Consider the following 12631-nt stretch of genomic DNA (forward strand, 5'->3'; position numbering starts at 1 on the left):
AGAGGGTATTTGATGATCACTGTAAAGTTTCGTGTAGTTGAAAAAGTGTTGGAATTTTCAGCTGTTTATTGCGAGACAAGGCCATTTTCATTAATTGAACGTGCGCTGTGCTCTAATGGAATCCTTATTGCATAGAGAAGTAGCCTAAATTGAGTTTTTTTTTTTAATTATGCATGGTTTACTTTTTATTAAATTCGTAGGCTGGAATGCCTCGCGGCAATAATTGTGTTTAAATTTAGCCTAGTCTACTGTATGACTTCAACGAGGTGATCTTCAGTTTCGTTCTGCTTACAGTATCTCACTGCCACTGCAACGCCTTTGAATGCACTCCACTGCCCTGTTTACAAATGCTACAGTGGACTTAAATTGCCATTGCGATAAGTTTTAATACATTTCACACAGCTGCATGAATCACAGAAAGTGCGAAAGAAGTGGCCACTTCTGAATGGGACCCACTGTATGTGCTTCATAAACATACAATCCTGCACTGTGAAAACAAAACAACTTCTGAATTATACTTCTCCCTTCACCCAAATACAATAATGAAGGTGAAAGGAAGTTATTAAGCATTAATGGTGCTTCCTAAAGGGGGTATTGATAAATAGTCCAGAGGCTGCCTTTGAAGAGCCTGTTCCAGTCTGGTTTTCAGCCTCTCTAATAACCTCAGACATATGAGTAATACTTAAAATTGTTCGTGTTATTTTTTTGTTAAATCACAAATCATTTTTACAGTTACAAATCCTGTTACACACACACAATACATATGAGACACTTCTCATCCCTAAGGTGATGCAAAAGTCTGTACACCTCTAGAAAAGATTTGTAACTGTAGAGCAGCTTTTTGTGCATATAATATTGATGTGTAATTGTAGAATATATTTGTAATTGTAAAATATGTTTAACAGTAGGATGATTTGTAGCTGTAAAACCGATCCGTACCCGTAGAATAGATTTGTAAGTGTAGGGCATATTTGTGATATTGACAATTACTTGTACAGATCATTTTTACAGTTACAAATAATTTCTACAGTTTCAAAACGTGATACACAGGTACAAAACTTTTGAGTCTAATATTCTTCCATACTACCGCACCCACTCTGGTCGTTGTGTCGCCGGCTCTCCACCCCGGTGGTCGCCAATGGTCGCAGCAGGCCGGGTTGTAATCCAGTCTCTTACCCTGGACGGCAGCGGCTGCCTAAACAGACTAGTGAGCAGGGTTAAGCGGAGCGCCCAACAGTCTAGCAGGTCTTGGGGTAACAGTTCAACACACGTGGGGTATAGCACAGCACAACATAACACAGAACATCAGCACACCAGAACAAGGGATGATTCCAATCAACACTTCAGTGAGGTCACACAATTGTCACCATAGGCTGTTACAATTAAGGCTAGGCTGCTGGGAGCAGGGGGTCAAGAGCGTGCATATTAGCTTCGGCATGTTAGCATACGCCATTTTCAAATATGGCGCTGCATGGAGCATTTGGAACCAGCTCCATGCACGAAAATCCGTGTAGGGCACGAGCTCTCATGCGCGTACATGTTGGTGGGCGGGTACCTATCCGGCGGCTACAGCCAAACGTTATTCAGTGCGTATTTCTTGAGGCTCCTATGAGAAGACGTGCATATTATGGTTGTTTATCCATCATATGACAAATAAACAAATAAAGAAAATTGTATTGATCTTGTTTCGTTGTTGTTTGTCCCGAACAAACGTAGCCTAAACATGATTAAAGACAATAAATTACACAACAGCGGCATAAAGACCTCTCAACCTATAGCCGCCCCCTTTGGAGCTTGCCAGAGGCTGAAGCACTAGGCTACTACATTTAAACACAATTATTGCCGCGAGGCATTCCAGCCTACGAATTTAATAAAAAGTAAACCATGCATAATTTAAAAAAAAAACTCAATTTAGGCTACTTCTCTATGCAATAAGGATTCCATTAGAGCACAGCGCACGTTCAATTAATGAAAATGGCCTTGTCTCGCAATAAACAGCTGAAAATTCCAACACTTTTTCAACTACACGAAACTTTACAGTGATCATCAAATACCCTCTATATTTAAATGCCCATCAGCCTCAACATTTAACTATATAATAACAGTCAAAAAGTAAATTAAATCCCATACCAAAGCCGAAAATCGTCTGCGTTTGATAGCCTGGTATGCCGCTCCAAACAAAACGCATGTCTCACAATAACGTACAATGTAAGAAATAAAGGTCTGCCTCGAATAAGCATACCTCAAATAAATACCTGTGCTTTGCAGCCTAAGTAAATAGCAGACCCTGGACATAATTTAGGATTTACGGAAATGCAATCATAAGATGTTGGACGCCTGGCGATGCTCTGGCCGTCTACTGTGCCTCTGACACCGCTGCTTCATTTGGATGGTAACTCCACAGGTGAGCGCGAAGATTGGACGTCGTACATGCGTAAGTAAACTGTTTTTTGCTGAGTCCGCAGACAACATTCTCTTTAACCGTTACTTTACCATCTGCGGTGTACAACTCAAAGTAAAGACTCCACATTTTAGATGAGTTGGGGACGTAATTGTCCGCTCAGGCTGACCGTTTTGTGCGTTATCTTCAATATTATTTTCAAAACAGGGTGGCTATTGAGGGCTCTGGCTCCTGTCATTATTGTGGCTACTGGCTATTATTGGCTTGATTTGGTCATGGGCCAACGCTAGAATACGTTTAGAGCACCCGCTATGAGATGGCAAACAATAAAATAAAAAACAAACTAATCATAGACTGTAAAAATGCGCTACACTTGGCACTAAAAACCGAATAGTTTATTTATAGTTCGACTACGGATATTTCACGTCAAGTTCGAATGCATATTTGCAGCAGGACAGCAAGCAGACCGCTCCTAGTTAGAGCCGCTGTGTTATCCAATGAAATTAAGTTGCGCTTCAGGGCGACTCCACTCGGACTCCATGCGCGTTCCCGAGCAACTTTTTCTTCTTCTTGTTATGAGGCAAGGACTTTATGTGCATTATCGCCACCCTCTTACTGGAGGATGACACTCTTTTTACAGAATATCCAATAAAAATCGACGTTGGTCCATGCGTCATTTCCAGCTTTGTAACTGGCGCATGGTCAGAGTCGACTGGCGCTGGATCCGAACCCCAGTGTTCAAGATGGCGTTGACTATGAATTGGCCGGATTTACTAGCCTAGCCTCCACCATTCATTTGTATGGAGGGCGGGACTTAGTCACTCTCTCCAGTTATATATAATACCTCCATGGCTGGGAGTTACACTATGCTGGCCCCACCTCTGATTGGCGAGGGGAGGGCAGAGACTGATGTGGTGGATAAGGGCACAGTCACAGAGGAGTAATAATATTTTTGCACAGTCAATTCAAAGCAGGGGCAATAGGCTATGAGCCTGGGCAGTTCTTAATGAGGTGACAGGGATAATAGGCGTGGGCCGTATAGTAGCTTACACAGTCACAGAGATAAAAATTCAGTTCACAGTGGGCACTTGTTAACATAACATCGGACAGTTCTGGAGGCAACACGCAATTTCGATCAAGAAGCGTGCGCCATATAGTAGCTACAGTCACAGAATTCGTATCAGGCAAGCCCAAAGCATTCAAACGGTCCTGATAAAGCAGTGCAAAATCAAGAGCATGTGCAATATAGTAGCTACGCAGTCACAGTGATAATGTGTCGGACAAGCACAGAGCATTCAAACAGTTCTTGATAAGGCAACACGCAGGTTCAAAGTAAATGGCGTGAGCAGTAGCTACACAGGCACAAAGTTAAGCAGACACAGAGCAGTGTCAGTTCTCCGAGGAAAGGCAGAACACAGCGATTCCACCGGCAATCCTTCGTTGTAACTAGGCTGATAACAATCGTAATCCAAGATTCACAGTCACGGGGTTAGCGACAGGCAGCACAGTAAACAATAACTTAACTTTGTGAGGCCTCAGACATCCAACAACGCGGTGTGTAGGAGCGGGATTCACCCAGACAATTTCGCAGGCCACAGGCAAGGCGTCGGTCCTGAACAGCTTATTTCTCTGGTTGGCAAAGCCTCCCCGTCTTCGCTCCACTCGATAATCTACTCTCACTCTGCAACGTGCAACCGTTTTCCCCACCGAGTAGAGCGGCTACAGGAAAAATCGTGCAAATTATGATACAAGCGTGGAATTCGGCAGGTATGTGCTCAAGACCAATACAATCAAATCTACCTGATTGGCCACTTGAAATGGGGGCAATTTTCCAAGATGGCCGCCAAAAAAAGACCCCAGAAATTGATTTATTGCTCAGAATTGACCAAAGATATTATGATACAAGCATGAAATTAGGCATGTATGTGCTCAAGACCAATACAATAAAATCTGCCTGATTTGCCATTTTTAATGGCGGCCATTTTGCACAGAATTGATCAAGCTATCAAGTTATTATACAAGCATGAATTTTGGCATGAATGTGCTAAAAAAACAATACAATCAAATCTACCTGACTCGCCACTTGAAATGGAAGCCATTTTACAATATGGCCGCCAAAAGACTGAATTTAGCCCAGAAGTAAGCAAGAAAATGATGATACAAGTATGTAATTTTGTGTTTGTGCTGAAGAGCAATATAATCAAATCCACCTCATTTGCAACTTGAAAATGTAATATGGCAGCCATTTTTAAATATGGCAACCAAATAAGACACTAGAACTTCATTAATTGAAATTAATTTAGCAGATGTGGCCCAAATCAATGTTAACATTCACTACATTTCTGTTTCCTTCTATGATGAAGTCATTGGAAATTCAATCAAGCAAAAATCAAGCAAAAAGGCACATAACTGAGATTCAGTGTTTCACAAATGAACTATGTAAGACTACAAACCCTGGAAGGGCTAAATTAATCTTAGAAATCTCACTGAGGGACAATAGAACAGAGCAGGCAATAACAGAAAATGTTTTTTGTTTTTTTTTTGGTAACTGTAACAAGGCAAAGAACTCGGATGCCAAGAAGAACAATATGGCTGTAAGTATCTCAGCATGGAAATGTGAGCAATTTTTCAATTGTGTTTAAGAAAACACCATCAACATTTCACCCTTTGGAATTAATTGAGTCACTGTAACAGTGCTCTACATCTACTATTCACATGTGCAACTGTCACCAGACAAAGCTGGGACAATGCAGCCAATCCCAGTTGCACACACGAAAACACAGAGTCAATATAAAGTCAAAATACAAATAGTTTATTATTACAATAAGTTCATAAAACTGTAGTAACACCAACTACCGGATAGGGAGGCACAATATTACGTACGCAAAATACAGTGGGGCCCACTAGTAGAATTCAGTAAAAATAATCCACCTCTTCCCAAAGGGCAATGCACATCATCAGAGCACACAAAATGCAAGCACAGCACATCACATCACAACACCCACAACTGCAGTATAAATGGTGAGCAACCCACAGCAACACAGCATGGATCCCCACTGCATACTCCACCCCCAATGACTATGCCCTCCCCCATACCCAATAGTATGGCACACACAGAAGTCACTAATAAACAGACAGGGGAATGGAGAGGTAATTACGTTGGCCGGCACCGTCCGGCCAAAAAAAAAAAAAGGAATTACCACTGCACAGTCTATAGCAAAATATTGCACTGTTCGTTTCAACGCAGTTCCTGCATCACACAGTCTTACCCAACGTCTCTTTAGCTCGGGTGCTGACGTCACGCAGTCACAGGCAGCGCACCCACGCAACGTTGTCTGTTGTCAACACGGAAGTAGGCGAGCAGCGGCAGGCGCGCCTGCAGATGTACGTCCGTACGCACTGTGCGTACCATCAGGCTCAACAGCGAGATCAAATTTCCCTTGTGTGTGTGTGCATTCACACCAAATTGGCCTACCATACCTTCCCAACTATGCACAGTATCCCATTAGCTGCATGCCATCAGGCTATTTACCATTTTCTATTGCGTAAAGTTAGTGAACACGTTATCAAAATTAACGTGCACACATTTTGATTGAGGAGAGAGAATACGCACGCAGGCACTACGTTTTATTTTACTCGGCTATCTATATATGGTTATCAGCACACAATGTTGAGCTAATTCACTAACTCCGTACTCATCATGGATATCACAAGTTTTAAACAACGAAAACAGAAAGGATGGAGGCAGCAAAGCTAGGAGTTATTCCAGATGGACAAGAACAAGGTAGGCAATCGGTGTGCTTGTCAGAACGTTAGACTGCACTAAAGCCAGACGTTACGTTACGCTAGAATAGAAGAATATTGTTCACGAGTGATTTTTTTTTTTTGCGCGGGGGGGGGGGGGGGATGGGTGTGCGTACCATAGCATTAATTCCTGCAGGCGCCCCTGAGCAGCGGCACTCCAGCATAGCACAGTTCTGCTTCCAGTTGTAGCTCAGTCTCACTAAAGTCCTCAGAATCCGAAGTTCAGGAACCCCCGTCTGGATCAGTCCGTTCACCTCCACAATGCCGCCCACACCTGCAAGTCGGGGCACCAACGTCAGCGACACCAAAGGCTAAGATATTATACAGAAAAGTCTCCTCTTACTTCCCTTTTAGATTACGGCGATCGGCGTCAGCATTCCACAGCAGCTCGATGACTCCCCGCCAGCCGCTCACAGCCCGTTGTCTCTTTTCTCTCTGAACCTCACGCAAGGCTCTTATTCCTCCCGGTGCAGTCCCAATTTCGAGCGCAACCAACCACCGATGCAGCCAGTGATTGCCCACACCTGCAGCTCCAAATTAGCCATTACCGGCTGGTACCTCCGTGTGCTTAAAGGAGCAAACTGTTACACAAACACGCACACTGCCAGTCCAAGCGGCTGAGACTGTCCCATGCATAATGACATAATAAGTCAGTTACGAAGTAGTCCATCAACATGAATGTCCCAAATCCCCATTGTCAACAATGAATATTTCATACACAGTTCACAATATACACATATATATATTACATGCACCCAGCCCCCCGTGACACAACCACATAGTGCTGTGCACAAAAGCCCCAAACGGAAGCACTTGCATCTATGGGTGCAACCTTTTTTGCATGAACACTTAGTGAGTTCCTGACAGCTGGCTGCAATTGGAGGCAAAGTTGTCCAACAAACCTGCCATGTATCATCTTCTTTCATCCAACCCCATTCAGCAGGATTCCCAATATCTGGCCTGACTCCTTCAGAGTGGTTACACATAACACATATGCTAGTATGCCTCGTATAATATTCCTGTCTGTTCTTACTGCCCTACTTTGTAGCCTACTCTCCTACTACAAATTACACTGTATATGCCGTTTTACATTTGAGTATATGTACTGTATATCACTCTCGATATCCTTACAATATTTAGACCAAAACTATCTGAATTAAACCAGCCACTGAGGTTATTCGGAATTAATTTTAGCCACTTACAGCGACATTGGACCACTGCTGATTGATTCACTCTGGTCGCCTTGTTCTCTAACTCTAGGGTAATTGTGGGGACAGTCGCAGAGAGCACAAATTATAGTGAGCGGCACATTATTACCATATTATTACCGTTAGTACCATTAGCACGTTATTAGTGTTTTTAAACGCCCATATCGAGAAAATCATAAATTACCGTTATTAGCATATTATTGCCACAATGGTATCGCATCACGCACCACCCTCCATTGACATCAAGAATTGTCATTATTAGCATGTTATCACCATGTTATCAGTGTGTTATAAGGGGCTTATTTGTCGTTACCGCTGTTATTTGCATGTAAAACCAAAAGCAACCTATGCGACCGGAAAGACGGAAGTCATTATTTGTCTATGGAGGGTCAGCGAATAAAGCGACCAAAGTGAATTCGCCGGGAGTGAACCAATCTGGGCGACCAGAGCGATTAAGCGATTTAGCAATTAAAAGTCAGCTAATATGATGGTAATGAGCGGTTCGGCAAAAAACAATTGGAATGCTCTTATCTTCGAATGTCCCAGGCTGACAAGCCAGAGCCGTTATGTGATTAGCTAAATCATGTCAATGTCACGTCCAGAGCGAAAAAAGCGAATTCATGACAAAGCTTTAACGACCTTGGCTTCTTGGTAGCTGAGGTTGTTTCTGGTGTTCACGCATCTTTTGTTTAACAGCAACATCGAGAAAACCATGAATTGCCGTTATTAGCATATTAGTGTCATTGTATTATTAGCATGTCATAACCATTTTATTTGTTTGGGGGGGTGGGGGTGGCATCACGCAACGCCCTGCATTGACATTAAGAACTGGCATTATTAGCATGTTATCACCATGCTATTTGTGTGTCATAAGTGGCTTATTTGTCATTGTGGAACATTTTTAATATCTGTATCACTTCATCATCTATGGAAACATATTTAAGGAGAGTGAACAATTATTTACACCACATTTGCAATTTGCACATTTGAAATGTGCAAATTTCTTGGGTCTTTTTGGACGCCATCTTGGAAAACGGCCAGCATTTCAAGTAGCAAATCAAGTGGATTTGATTGTATTGGTCTTGATCACATCCATGCCAAATTTCATGCGTCCATCATAATTTGCTTTGACAATTCTGTGCAATAAATCAATTTCTAGGGTCTTTTTTGGCAGCCATCTTGGAAAATGGCCACCATTTCAAGTGGCCAATCAGGTAGATTTCATTGTATTGCTCTTGAGCACATACATGTTGAGTTTCGTGCTTGTATCATAATTTGCTAGGTCAATTCTATTCAATAAATCAATTTCTGGGGTCTTTTTTGGCGGCCATCTTGGAAAATGGCCACCATTTCAAGTGGCCAATCAGGTAGATTTGATTATATTGGTCTTAAGCACATACATGTCGAATTTCATGCTTGTATCATAATTTGCTAGGTCAATTCTGTGCAATAAATCAATTTCTGGAGTTTTTTTTGGCGGCCATCTTGGAAAATGGCCACCATTTCAAGTGGCCAATCAGGTAGATTTGATTGTATTGGTCATAAGCACATACCTACCAAGTTTCATGCTTGTATCATAATTTGCACGATTTTTGCCAAATTGGCCTTGTAGCCGCTCTACTACGCGTGAAGTGACTACAAGCAGGGTTCCTAAAAGCTCAAGCTTTTCCCCCGTGCACCAATCACCAGTTTTTACCATTAACGCTATTCACCTTTGTGTAATTATGCAAACAAGGTATCCACCGTGGTGTTCACCTAATTAACCCTCGTGCAGACCCCCGTCCTCAACATTATTGGCCTCCCCCACTTTTCCCTATCTGCTCACCCCGTGACATGTACATAGCTGCCATTGTGAATATTAAACTTGTATAAACAAATGGCCAAAACCTTGTCAGGCCCAGAGGGAAATTAAAAAAAATTCTGCCTGTACATCTGGCGGCAAAATTCTCTATTACATTTCTCCCGATTCAAAGTGAACCTCACCAAGGTTCTGTTCCAGAACATAAAAAAATGTAAAGTTTCTGGTTTTGTTTCTGTTCCTAGCAAAATATCAAAAGTTTCTGGTTTTCGTTTTTGTTCTGTTAACTGGTTCAAAGCTTTGATCTGAATGGATGCCCTGCAAAACGAAACCAAAACCTGGCGACCCAAGGCACCTTGGTACCCTTTCAGGTGTGCCAGTACCTTCAACCTTCAACCACCTTTTGAGGACGCAGCACTCCAGAGGAATAGGTAAAACAGTGCCCATTTGGCATTACTTGCACTGCAAATGTCCAGCATTTAATTGCTGCAGTTTCGCATCATTTGTCACCAGGGCCGGAGTGGGGCCACTTTTCAGCCCGGGAGTTTCAGGCCCAAGACCGGCCCAATTTTTCCATATGGTGGAAATTGGATAAATGAATGTAGTTTTTATTAGTATGGTTCAACAAATGTGTAAAGGTTATATAATAATTCACTTCAACTGAGAAGTTAACAAAAAATATTCCACTATTCCACAAGTTAACAAAAACAGAAAGAAAGCCTTTGAAATGTAGCCTATCCCACGCTTCCACAAAGAGGCATATTGAACTAATGTTTAGCCTACATGTTTTTTGCATGGGTAGGCTATATTGTTTGGTGATTTAGGCTACTCCTTTACTACACCCTCTTCTGAGCAAACAAGGCATAGGTTTATCATGTAGCATAATTGCTCTTTCTTACATTAAATCACTTTAATTTATCCTCTCTACTTGTCCCTGTACTCATGGCCTCCTCATCATAATTTAGGGCTCATCATTTTCAATGGTCGACTGGTTGATCTGCTGTTCAGAGGCTACAATTCTTTACAGCATAGGCCTATACAGATCAAGCTTCAGTTTTGTTATCAATTTGCATACTGCAAAGTCTATGAATTGGATACAAAAGGCTAGTATTTTAAGTAATTTATGTTGCTTGCGAATAGCTTGACAACGCTACAACGTCCAATATTAGCCCAATAATTACATTGCTAATAATCATTGCCTATAGGCTATCTCTCTTTACCAGTTGCCACTTTTGTCTGTAATCTGGAAGCTATGCACATTTAGTAGCATTCTACCTGGCCGTTTCAGTCCCTCCTGGCCTCTTTCTACCATCCATCCTTCCTGACGCTTATGGCTACTGTAGGGCCAGCCCAGCTGAGAAAACTTTTTGGAAAAGACAGGCTATATGGACCCAACCAACTCTTTTTGGGAGGGGAGAACTCCCTCACATGGTAGGCTACAACCCATGCAGAGGCAACGATGTCATGCACAGAATGCGGAACGTGTATAGCCTACTTAGACTAACGTGACAAATGTCAATATTTTTTTCCTCGACCGGCCCAAAAGTGAAGCGGCCCACCGGGAATTCTCCTGATTCTCCCGATTACCCACCCCGGGCCTGTTTGTCACTCTCAAATGCGAACAGTTGCAGAAAAGTAATTAATAACCTTATTTTGTTTGTTTTTTTGTCTTCACAGGGTACTCTGCGGCCTCGTCAACTCCGGGACAGTAACAGCACTCCAGTGGAATTAGTAAGTTGGAATTGGTATTTGATTGTTTAAATAAGCCAACACACTTTCACATGTATAGAAATTCAGAAGGGAAAATGGCAATATTATTTTGTGTGCCTTCTGTGTTTACAGAGAATCCTGAAACATCCTCATCTCAAGAGAAATAGATAAGGCAACTAAACCCTGATCACTGATCAGCCTAGTGAAAGCACAGACCAAATACTTATTTGAAGGTCATTTCATAAACCAGAGAAGGTTATTCAATCAAAAACTGTGTTATCTGACCCACTGTGTACGATATTTAATCAGTATGCAAGGCCTTTTTTAGACACTGCTTCTGTAATGGGTGGTGTCCAGGCCATTCCCTGACTGAAATTCAGGAAGTGTCATATTGTCACACCAAAATGTATACTCACTGTCTACTACAGTACTGCCACTTTGTTGTCGCAAAGTGTCACATGGCTGGAGTGTCAGACAAATGATTGATGACCTTATTTTGTTTGTCTTTACAGGGCTTTTTTTGAGGCACAAGACTGCTGAGGGCCAACACATTTGGGAATCTGTTTGAATACTGTTGACATTCACCATGGTGGCACTTTTTGAAATAAATGCAATGGCCCCAGTTTGTCATATTGTGTTGCTTATCTAGAGTGTTTATATAAACTGCAAAAACTGCTTATCTAATGAAATCTAACCAAGTGTTATTCATTTATATTAAGATCTAGTTAAAGATGCATTTGGCAAGTCTGACAGATTGAGGGGACTTGAATGTTACAACTCTCCCCTCCCCCACTACCACCGAGCACCCTCTCATCGAGTTGGTGCTCATCAGTGCACACCAGACTATGATTAACAGTCAGATCTCACACAGCCCTGCTCTGATTGGACCAGAAGAACCGGGAGCTATGGATTTTTGCAAAACAAATAACAGGCTCTAGATGGAGGTAGAAGTGCGGGGTTTTTTCTAAAAGCGGCTGATTTATGTTGTTCTGTTGGAGCATAGTGTTGGTTTCAGTGAATATGATAAAAAAAATCTTGCCAACTGCCGCTTTAATATTGTTTTCAGTAGACGTCTCATCATTTGACTTAATTTAAGAAGAGTCTGACTCCTTTTAAGACGTCTCATCCTGAAAACAAGCAAATTTGTCTGCCAGTGTGTTAAGCAAAATTTGTACTAAAAACAAGCAAATTTGTCTGCCAGTGCTTTAAGTAAATTTGTCTTGATAAGACTCCTTAAAATAAGTCAAAGTCTTCTTAAATTAAGTCAAAATGATCTTTCAAGAGAGTGCTAGGTAAGTCTCTTCACACTAAAAACAATCCCAAATAGATCGTTTGATCTTAATATAAGATTAATAACACTTGGTTAGATTTTATATTTTGCAGTATATAGGTATATAATGTATACATATCCTATAGTATATATTAAGACAAAAGTAATTATACTGTCCGTTTGGATCAGGGTATTGTCTAATCTTCCAGACGCAGCAGCTGGGTATGACCACCCGGTGCCCTGGGCCAAGGACCCCATACTGGCATATAACATATTGCCTGTAGGCAGCATATCTAAACTACTTGTGGCTCTCGCCTGGATCTAGGGCATCCTCTACAGCCCTTATGTCATTCCAAATCCTTCTAGAAAGTCTGAGGACTCCTGCATCCAGAATGTAGAGGTCGAAGTGCGAAAGAGTTGATATGCAGTTTTGTGGATAT

The 12631-nt window shown here is 41.8% G+C and overlaps 2 long non-coding RNA genes across 2 annotated transcripts in view; one reads left to right on the forward strand and one right to left on the reverse strand.

Moving 5' to 3' along the window:
• LOC143102759 (uncharacterized) overlaps positions 1-7097 on the reverse strand; it is a 32929-nt gene extending 25832 nt beyond the window's left edge. Inside the window, exon 1 of the long non-coding RNA XR_012982641.1 lies at positions 6322-7097. This is a non-coding gene — a long non-coding RNA (uncharacterized LOC143102759). The remainder of the gene's footprint in view (positions 1-6321) is intronic.
• Positions 5217-11507, forward strand: LOC143102761 (uncharacterized). Its single transcript, XR_012982642.1, has 3 exons — positions 5217-6185; positions 10889-10942; positions 11434-11507. It is a non-coding gene; the product is annotated as an uncharacterized LOC143102761 (long non-coding RNA).
• The last annotated feature ends 1124 nt before the right edge of the window (positions 11508-12631 follow it).

Source organism: Alosa pseudoharengus, unplaced genomic scaffold (genome assembly GCF_046254945.1).
Source record: "Alosa pseudoharengus isolate Yale_2024_CS ecotype anadromous, Long Island Sound unplaced genomic scaffold, YU_APseudo_1.1 YU_APseudo_1.1_scf_4, whole genome shotgun sequence".
Taxonomy (NCBI): Eukaryota; Metazoa; Chordata; class Actinopteri; order Clupeiformes; family Clupeidae; genus Alosa; species Alosa pseudoharengus.